The sequence below is a fragment of the Nicotiana tabacum genome, chromosome 17 (genome assembly GCF_000715075.1).
Source record: "Nicotiana tabacum cultivar K326 chromosome 17, ASM71507v2, whole genome shotgun sequence".
Classification (NCBI taxonomy): Eukaryota; Viridiplantae; Streptophyta; class Magnoliopsida; order Solanales; family Solanaceae; genus Nicotiana; species Nicotiana tabacum.
Window position 1 is genome coordinate 99,733,019 of NC_134096.1, and position 10,970 is coordinate 99,743,988.

The following is a 10,970-nucleotide window of genomic DNA, read 5'->3' on the forward strand; positions in this document are numbered from 1 at the left end:
AAGGGATTTTTTTTCCTTTTTTTTCTCTTTTTATTTGCTTTTGAACGGAACTTTTTGTCAAATTAAGGTTTGCAAGAGTCTAGATATCTAAGGCGTACCCAAAAAAAACTACAATTATTAAATTGATTATTCATTTTTCAGTATGAAAATTGTCCACTAATGAAATTAAATCATATTATAGATTGTATTCTTCTTTTTCAAACTAATCTTCTTTACTTATCTTTTTAGATTGCCCCATGACACTGTCCAATCTTTTAGATTAAGAAAATTAAATGTGCTTTGCTGTCTACAATATAAGCCAAGATACGATTTTACGTGTTTTTAAATAAATATTATATATTCATATTTCAATTATACTAATTATAATTAAACAACAATAACAACTGAATCTTCAAAGAGAAATTATGCATTTTCAAACACTCGTCTCTCGACACGTGCGTTGCACATGTACTCATATAATTAGTACAAAATTGAAAAAGTTATATTGTTTTGTACATGAATGATAAAACGCTTTGAATCATGATTGTATTTATAAGAAAAAGATTGCACTAAGAAATAATATGGATATTTAAGCTAAGAAATATAGAAGAAGAAGATAAAATATAACATTGTAAATATTAGCTCAAGAAATTATTATACGCATGTGAAGCTAAAGAGTTTAATTTTATAACGTGAAGAATTTAGATACATGTACCTTAATAAATTCTGACAATCCCAAGTCAAATATAACGTTGCAAAACTATCTTTTGTAGTTATCATATGTTTCGTTTATTTATATTGAAGGTATTATTAATATAACTTTTAAGGGCATTAAAGTCCAATAGTATTATAGGATTATTTAGTCTTTTACATTCAACTTTTTGATCTTCATGCTTATAATATAGCATGATGATGATTGTAACAGATATTGTATGGCCCAAAGTTACTGCATAAACTTCTTCTAATCTTTTCATTTTACAGTTTGGTGAATCAAGGTCACTGGGAGGCTAATAAAGGCTTTGTCATAGGCCCCTTAATTTGTGATCTAAAAAAAAACTAGTAAATTTTATTTTTACATACACAATATTAAAATTTATAGAACAAGGGAAAATGTATAAAATTTTAATTAAAAACTGTCTATTTTTTAATAGTATAAATATTTCAGAACTTTGAATTATACCAGTAAAATCCTTATATTAGTAAATAATTTTTGTTACAACTATATCCATATAATGTACTGCAAATACGTGGCTAATGTTTTATTAACTAGAATTCACCCTTATCAATATATATAATATTATTACTATGCGAGGCCAAAGACATATTTTAAGAATACTATGTTATAAACAATAAGTATGCCGAAGAAAGAAAAAAACAACACTAACTTAAGACCTCTTATTAAAAATTAATTTTAAATTATTAATTTTATTGAACTGTCCTTCTAGAGAATCATATTTTTCTTTATCTTACTATTGGAGATAAAAGGATATGCTAATTCCCTTCTACTGCTTTTTTTCATCTCCCATTATCAACAGTTCCTCTGGGTTATTTGCCAAACAAAAACATATTTTTTGTATTTATGAAAGATAATGGTATAATATACTAAGGCAAAAACCCTAGTACACATTAAATTCACAAGAGGGTCACCGCATATGATGCATATAAAATATAATTGATAACATTCATAAGTAGTTGAGAAATTATGAATTCTAAAATTCAAAAGACGCCAAAACAAAACGAAAACAAAAAGAAAGGATTTCAAAGCTATTTCAACATCTACTCATCTGCCTTATATTTTCTGGAGTTTTCAAAGACTGGTTGAACATTAGAAATGTTGTTCGCTTGTTGATTTTTGCTGGAAAATGGTAGCTGATCTCCATACATTTCAAATTATATCTTTATTCGGCTATTTCGAGTTCATTTCAAGCACTAGGTACACTGCTCATGAATCTGTATTTGTTATTTAAATGAAATGTTGAGTTCTTGGTGAGTTGTGATTTACTGTGCGTTTTCTGTCATGTGATTATTTTTCTTGATAAATTGTTCATTAGATCCAAGTGCATTTCATTAGATAAATTGTTCATTAGATCCAAGTGATAATTAGTATCATATTGTTGGATATTCTTTGTTTAATTAGTGAGCATGTTGATAGTTTCAGAAATCACGTGTACATCTATGATGGTTCTATGTTCTCATCAATTCTATTTATTTTTAGTAAGTTTACGAGAAGCTGATTCTGAAACTGTTATGATATTGGAGTTTCCCAAAGGAGGATTTGAAATTGACTTATTGAACGGTGAAGAAAGAAGAGGTAAGGATTAGAAGAATATTTAGTTTGAAGGTTTTTTTTTGTTTAGTGTTCATGTAGAATCAAACTCCTGTAATTCATATGATAATTTGCTCTAGATTTGGCAGGCATGAAGTGATTGTTAGTGTTAGAAATAATTATTTATGTAATTGCTTTCATGATTTTAAAATTCACCTGATTATGTATGGATCATGTAATGACATTCATCTGTGAGTACGTTTATAAGAAGTTGGATTTAAAATTCGTGTTGGTTGAATATGAGCTAATGGGCCTCTATATCTTTGGGAGTACTGAGCCTGATAATTGGCTCAGCCGAACCTATGCATGAAATGGGAGCTCACATGGACTCTGAAACTAGCCTTAAACCGGCCCAAAACGCGAAGGCCAAGGAGTCCTGGGCTTTGTGCTAAGCTTGTGGATGCCTGCTCTTGACCTGATAGAGGTCTTAACATGGGCTTTTAATCGCATACCGTCTATAACACCACTAATCAACTATTGAGTAGGTATGAACTAAACACAAGCATGATTTTCAGTAACAATCAATATATCTCACACCGTCTCTTTTTAAAAATTCAAAAGCAAATCTACTTTACTTGTGAAGCATCTTCTTTCAAATCCTACAGTAAATAACTTCAAATAAGTTTTAACGTTTCACAGGATCACATGCATCAATTAGGTATATACTTTGTGAGCACGTAAATTTTACCCTACAGAAAATACTCCTATAAAATTCACAAAAATAGATTTTTTTTTCCTAATTGTTTTAATTTTTCATAGAATTTCTAGGAATTTCCTGTTAATTGTTGTTTGCATTTAGTTGCATATTTAATGTCTTAAAATCATAAGAAAACACCAAAAAATATCTGAAATCTTCATTGCATAGCATTTTAAATTTTATTTACATTTTTAGGATTTAATTACGTTTATTAGTTGCATTGTTAAATGAAAAATCACAAAAAAACCATAGTCATTTTACATTTTTAGCTTTTAGTTTTAAATTAGTAATTTCCTTTCATTAGTTTTAAATTAATTATTTATTTAAATATTAAAAATAGTAAGTAGGTTAATTTTGCAAATTAGATTTAAGTTAGGATTTAATTAGGATTTTAATTAATTTTGTTTAGAATTTAAAACCAAAAGAAAAAAAAGAAAAAAAAAAGCAAAGAAGTAGGCAATTTGGTCTTCTAATTTCGTTCGGGCCAGCTTGGGTCGGGGCTCAAATTTAATTTTTGCCTTAGATCCGTGTTGAGCCCAAGCCATACCCAACCCATTCCCCTTGAGACACCTAAACAACATCATTTTTTAGCCTACTAATTACAGCCTTTGGATCAAGTATGATCCAATGGCTGGGAACTAACCCACACACCCCTTAAAAGTGTCTGAACACTCTCCCCTCCCCCCCCCAAAAAAAAATCCCTTTCATTCTCACCTCTCTCATCTCCCATTCCAAACCCTAGCCGCCCTAAATCCCCAAACCCCTCTAACCGGTGGCGACCACTACAAACAACCCCAAAATTCCACCCCACAATCTCCAACTCCTCCTCAATCTAAACCCCTTACCATTTTCTCCGAAATCTTCACCAAAATCAGCAAATTAAAGATCTAAAATTCCAGAAAATTGAGTTTTTTCCACTCTCTGATTCTTCATGATTTACCATGCGTTTTGGCTCGAAACTCACGTGAATCGATTGCTCTTAACGAGAGCAATCGATCTACGTTAGCTTCGATTCATTTCGGAGCCACAGAATCCGTTCGAGTTTTGTTGGTCGGCCCGTTTTTTATTCAAATCGTTTTCAGTCATGTAGTGCCCACACGTATAACTCTCATCATGTTTATCTCTTTAGTTTCAGGTTGTTTCCTCATATTCACCTCCTTTTACCTTATCTCTGTCAAAAATAGAAATAATTATTAGTAACTAATCCGTTTGATTATTAATTAGCTTCCTAATCTCAATACTGTAGGACTTCTTATAGAGTTTAATTATGTCGGTAATGAATATGTATGTTTGTTAGGTCACAGAATGTGTGTTCGATAGTTCAGTCTTTTAGGCTGAGTTTTTTTTCTTTCCTGATCTTGCTAATTGTTGTCTTTTGATTCTGTTCTCTTTAGGATTAGATTAATGCTTAATAATAAAAGTCATTCGATATAGGCTTAGAGTATTGATGATTGGCAATTAACAGGACATTTAGAGGGCACTTTAGGAATTAAATCTGAAGGAATATTATCTGTAGCTGCTTGAGAAGGTTCTAGAGATAGGGTGAGGGACTAAAATGCAATAAAACAAAAGAATTAGGTCAAGTTTGGGATAAAAGAGTTGATTTTCATAAGCTAAAGGTTTAAAAAAAAATAAGAAAAATATCTAAAAGGGACAACTGTCCATTTCAGTTGTAAAAAGATATTATTTTTCTGAATTTTAGGAAGGGCTGACATATTCCTTTCTAGAACCTCCCTCATCTCTATTTGAATGCACTCATATACTCTATATAATAGAGGGGTTCTCTACATAAAAGAACACGCGGAAAAACCCTCAAAAATCCAGAATTCTTTCTCACTTTGACACTGATTTTCTACATTGATTTTTCCTAAAACAAAGCTGGAAGTTCAACTTGGAGATTTCAAGCAGTATTCAAATTTATGAAAACTTTTTGTTTAACTTAAAGTCTGCTGTTGTTCATTGTTGGTTGGGTTTTCATCTTTCACTTTTGCTTTGTCAAGTTCATTGGTTTGCTACTAGGTATGTATGAATTCTTCCTTGTGACAATCTGTTGGATATGAAATTGGTGAATGAAATGTTGACTTCATGACTATGTTTAATCATGTGTGTTCATTGCGTTATAACTATTAGATCCATCTATCCTTGCTGATAAAGTTGTGTGCTTAAGCCAAAATCTAGACTGAAATCCTCTTTTCCTTTGAGAAAATTCCATTTGCTGATCCTTTGTTTAGTCGACTGTTAATTAGCCTTGCTTTAAGTGTAACTTGAGAACTGAAATGTTGCCACTTAACTTGGAATTCCTTTAGTGTTGTTTCAGTTAAGTTATTGCCTGATTATGGCAGGAAAAAAGGAGGTGTGACAGCTCTGGCGACTCTGTTGGGGATCGAACCCAGAATCTCTGGTTCAGGGTTCAGAATTCGAGCTTAGAATAGCTGTTATGATTGGCTTTAACGATTGTCTGATTTTTACGTGTTTGAGCCTAATAAGCCTAATGTACTACTTGCCACTTTTTACCGCTTTGATATTGTTTGAATTGTATATAAAACTGTTACGAAACCCTTCTTCTCTCTGAGTCTTCTAAATCTTCCGGGAAGCGTACGCTTCGCATGGCTTCTTTTCTATTAGAGACATATCGTAATTTTAGAACGAGGTTCGGACAAGTTGCAAAGCAGGTGAAGCTTCTGTATTCCCGGTACGCTCCCCCCCCCCTCCCCGGCTCGAGTTGTCCGCTCAGGTAAGCCAGGTCTAGAATAATACACTCAGGTTTTAAACTTAGAATGATATAGCCTCATGCCGGATCCCTAGTAGATACGTTTGTTTGTATCACGTGCATTTGACTTTTGGGACTCAACACAGGGGTTGGGTCCGTCTAGGACAGGTGTAGCCAAAATTAAAAGACCAACCTGATACATTTTACGTGCTACTTGTACATTTATTTGCTTCGGTTTGCATGTTGACCGATTTCTAGAATAGGGAAAGAAAATCAAGAAAACCAAGAATGAGGTAGGAGAGAAAATCGTCCGTTTTTGAAAATCCCGATATCCAAAATATCTCGAAACTCTGCCGAATATTTTTTAAAAAAAGAAGTAAAAGAAAAAGTCACTTCAAGATAAGCCATATTTTCATGTTGCGTCAAAACTCATCGAACTACGCAGATTTGATTCTCGCCGGATGTGAGGTATGTAGGCAACCTTCATCGGGTCCAGCCTCGCTTTTACAAAAATAACCAAAAATATAAAAATGCCGTCATTTTGTCATAAATAAAGTTAGTTGATGTCGTTTTTGTCTAAATAGCCAGAAATATCTCGACGGGATGCCGGAAGGCCGTTTTGGCAAGAATAGCCGCCTATGGTCCTTTTTCTAATTTTTTGGCCACTTAGCAAACACAACCCTAAAATTTTCCGTTCCGAAGTGCTGAAGGGTCGTATTTGCAAAAGCAGCCATGATTTGTTTTCAGTTGGATTTTGAAAAATAATATAATCTTTTCATGGTCAGTTTTTAAACAAAATTCACATGTTTTAACGAGTCACCCTAGTTTTAAAATGTGTAGAATGAGCATCGTTGAGAATGTACCTTTTTGGGTCGTATATGAGATTCCACTAAGACTCCACATCTGGTGGAATGACCTGGGGGAGGTCAGCAACCGTTCTGTGACTAAAGCTTTAGGTGGGCTCACCGATCTTCTGAAGATTAAGCCAGGGTCGATATAATTGAAGCTTTGATACCATTTTGGGACCGCCACACGATATTTTTCACTTCTCTGACTTTGAATTGACCCCTACGCTGGAGGAAATGGTAGGTTACGCTGGTTTTGATGGGAATCTCAGGCACCAATATCCAGTAGCACCTAGAACTGTAACCCCCCATAAGTTTTTGGACCTTTTGAGCATTAACCGGCAGGTTAAAGATGAAAATTTGGCCGAAGAATTCTGCACATTCCACTTCTTATATAGCCGGTATGGAAACCCCCACGAATTTGAGGCTCCAGACACTAGTTTAAGTCACCAGGGAAAGAAAGACAAGTGGGAAGCCCATAGGGTTTTAGCCTTCGTGGTTGCATTCTTAGGCACAATGATATGCTCAAGGAGTGATGGACACATAGAACTGGGACTTGCAGGAATGGATGACTTTATGATCAAGAAGGCCAATGGTACTCTTATACCGATGATTCTCGCAGAAATCTATCGAGCTTTAACTGCCTGCCGAGCTGGTGCAAAGTTCTTTGAGGGTTGCAGTCTGCTTTTGCAAATGTGGCTGGTGGAACAACTTTGTCGTCGCCTGAGGTACATGAACTACGGATTGACCGGACTCAATTGCATTGAAGAGTACGAAAATAGGGTAAACGGCTATGAGTTGTCGGAGGGTACTGAAGCGTGGTTTGTGTATCTGGGTTCTCTGACCGCAAAGCAAATTGAGTGGACTTTCAGTTGGCTCATGGTTAATGAGGTTATCTACATGTCTGCCGAAGTGTGCTTTCTCTTATTGATGGGTCTTCGGAGTATTCAGCCATATGCTCTGCATCGGGTCCTCCGCCAATTGTGAAGATATCAAACAACCCCTCATGATGAAGATCTGAGTGTACAAGTCATTGAGCTATGCCCAAGGGCTGCATTCCCAGAAGAAAGGGTTCGCCATGTTTTGGCACCAATGTAGGTTTTTGGAGCCATAGACTTAGGTGCGGGATTTGTCTTCTGGTGAAGTCGAGTCTAATTACACGACATGGTATGGTAAGAGATCCCGGGTCGATCAAGATCCAGAACAACCCGCCAAAAGGCCCCTTGTCCAACAATTCACTGACGGAGCGCAAGAACAATGGGTTTGGTTAGCTAAAGAGAAGGAATACCGGACCACCATAAGCAAACTAGAAGATCAAATCATAAGCATCAAATTTGATAGTAGTTTGCATGCTGCCGAGGATGAAAGAGAAAAGAAAAGGTTGACCCGGGAAAACGAAGCCCTCCGAGCTCAGATCCGGAAAATAAAAATAGTCGCCGAAACGCCGGTAAGAAAAGAGAAAGATGAAAGAATTATAACTAACCTGAGGCGAAAAGTGCATGATTATGGGGCTGATTTGACAAAGGCCGAGGAAGACTTGGCAAAAGATCGAGCAAAGTTGGCAAAAAGTGCAGAAGAACAGACAAGGTTTGCTCACCAGTTAAGGCAAAAGTATGATAGAGAAGTCACAATCTTAAGGAAAAGGCAGACTACCCTCTAAAATGAAATGGTTCAGCAGATAAAGGACTTCAAAACAGAAAGAGAACACTGATATGCCTTGATTTACCAATTAGAAGAGAGCGTGCAGAAGTTGCAAGACCAAGACAACACAGCCACACAGGTACTGGAAGCCCGTGCACAATAAATTGGACGCTTGCTTCAAGAAAAGGGTGTCATTAGAATGAGAATCAAAGAAATAGCTGATTATGTTGCAATGAAATGCCATGAATGTGAAGATATGACTAGATCTATGTGTTTTGCTTCCGTGATGACCTTTGTTCGCTAGGTGATGGTTGATCTAGACCACCTTCATGAAGAGATTGCACGTAGGCCCACGTCGAGACCGGCTGATGTCCCTCGGGCCCCCGGAATAACATTGGAGGCTCTTATGTATTCTTGATTTTTCGGTTTTTGAGTCTGTATTTTACTTTTTCTCGAGTATGTCCGTCTTTGTCAAGTCTGTAAGTTTCTTTTTAGTCATCAGTATTTTCGAGTATTTGTAATAGAAAAACCCAAAAAGAGTTTTTATATTATTATTAATGAAATATCGAAAAACCCAAAAAAAAATTCTCTTTTCTTTCATTTTGCATTTATTTCCTGAACTACGTAATGATCTGATTCATGCGGCGTCATGATACGTAGGCAATCTCTATATGATTCAATCATAGCCGTAAAATTAATTGAGTGAAAATAAAAAATAAAAAAAGAGAAAAAATTGAGTGAAAAAGAAAGAAGAAATGACAAAAACAAAAAGAGAAAAAGAGAGTGCTAAAAATAAAAGAGCAACAGAAGCAAAATGAGAAAATCAAGAGTGATTAAAGGGAGGCAGAAATGAAAGAGAAGAGGTACGAGTGAAAAAAGGGTTAGTTAAGGCCAGGATGAAACATGCAACCATTCAAACACATGGTAGAAGCGTTTAACTGTTTAGGTGCATTGCATCCCAATGTGCGATTTCCTATCTGTTAAGCGTCTCAAAACTAACAAGGTTGTTGGATGTGCAATTTAGCCAGGTTCTGTTTAGGTGGTTAGTTTGGCATTTTGGCAAGTCATCCATACAACACCAGGTCAAAGCGCAAGGCAGTCATGACTAGAAAAGAATCGGACACATGAGTTGTTGACCCATCAAAAGAGATTGTGGAGTCGGAATCTGAACTGAAAGAGGAGGTCCAAAGGTTGAAACATCAAATGGCAAAAATGTATCAGGCTTGGATCAGGGGACATCCTCCACCTTTATTTCCTACTAACTATACAGAAAACCCTGCCTCCATCCCACCACTATCACAAGCCCAGATTCCCAGTACCGTTGATCTTTCCCCTCAACATGCACCAGGCTTTACCCCTTACCACAACTACCCTGGCACCTCGTCCCAAACTTTCCATGCTCCACCAGCCAAAATAACCTCATACCTTGCTCCGACATCTACTCCTGTTTTTGTAGCCCCTCCATAAGCTACCCTCTACCGATCTTCTAGTGAACCCACGTTCAAAGCTCTAGATGCCCAATAGTATGCTCTAGAACCAACCTTCAAGGTCCCAGATCCTTATTGTTACACCTCACACTTTGAGCCTCATGTTGAAACCGAGAAACCATCTAAGAACGTGGAGCAAGATGAGATATTCAGGAAAGTGAAGAGTTTAGAGCAATCTTTGAGGAACATGCAAGGAATAGGAATCCAAGTATGTGTGGCCTACAAAGACTTGTGCTTTTTCCCTGACGTCCAACTGCCCGCCGGGTTCAAGAAGCCCAAGTTTGACCTGTACGATGGACATGGAGATCCCGTGGCCCATTTGAGAGGCTTTTGTAGTAAGATGAGAGGTGTCGGTGGGAAGGGCGAATTATTGATGGCATATTTTAGTTAGAGTCTGAGTGGGGCGGCTCTCGAATGGTACACTCACCAAGACGCTAGCAGGTGGTACATATGGTGCGATTTGGCTCAGGCCTTTGCTCGGCACTTTCAGTACAACATAGACATTGTTCCGGATAGCCTATCCCTACTAAGGTAGAAAAGAAGCCCAGTGGAAGCTTTAGGGAATACGGGTTCAGATGGAGAGAGCAAGCTGCATGGGTCAATCCTCCGATGGAAGAAGACGAGATGGTCGAGTACTTTCTTCAAGCCCTAGATCCTACTTACTTTGGCCATTTGATCTCAACCATAGATAAGCCCTTCAATGATGTGGTAAAGATGGGAGGAATGGTGGAAGAGGGACTCAAGTCAAGCAAGATCATGAGATACTCCTCCATAAAAGCAACCACACAGGCAATTCAAAGTGGCACAGGAAGCTTGTTAGGCAAAAAGAAGAAGGATGATGTCACTATGGTTGTCTCTGGATCAGGGCGTGACCCGAGGGGTTCACCTCACTAGTACACCCAGCCTTGACCCCAACCCCAAGCCTACTCCCAAGCTCCATATAATCCATCCCGACATTATTTCCCATCACAAGACCCTCAATACTCAGTCAGACCACCCCAATACCATGTTCACCATGCACAGTCATATGCTCAATCCCCCTTATTACCCGCAATGGCATGCTCCAACTCCACAAAATCCTTATCCACCCCCACAAACCTACTGAAACCTTATTGGTCCAAACTTTCGACCAAGGTCGGATTATAGGAGAGAAAGGCAGCAGCGGAAAGAAACCTTCACCCCTCTTGGAGAGTCCTATGCCAGTTTGTTTCAAAGGTTGAGTCAATTGGACATGTTGAGGCTGATTGAGGCAAAGATACCAAATCCACCCCCAAAGAACCTTGAT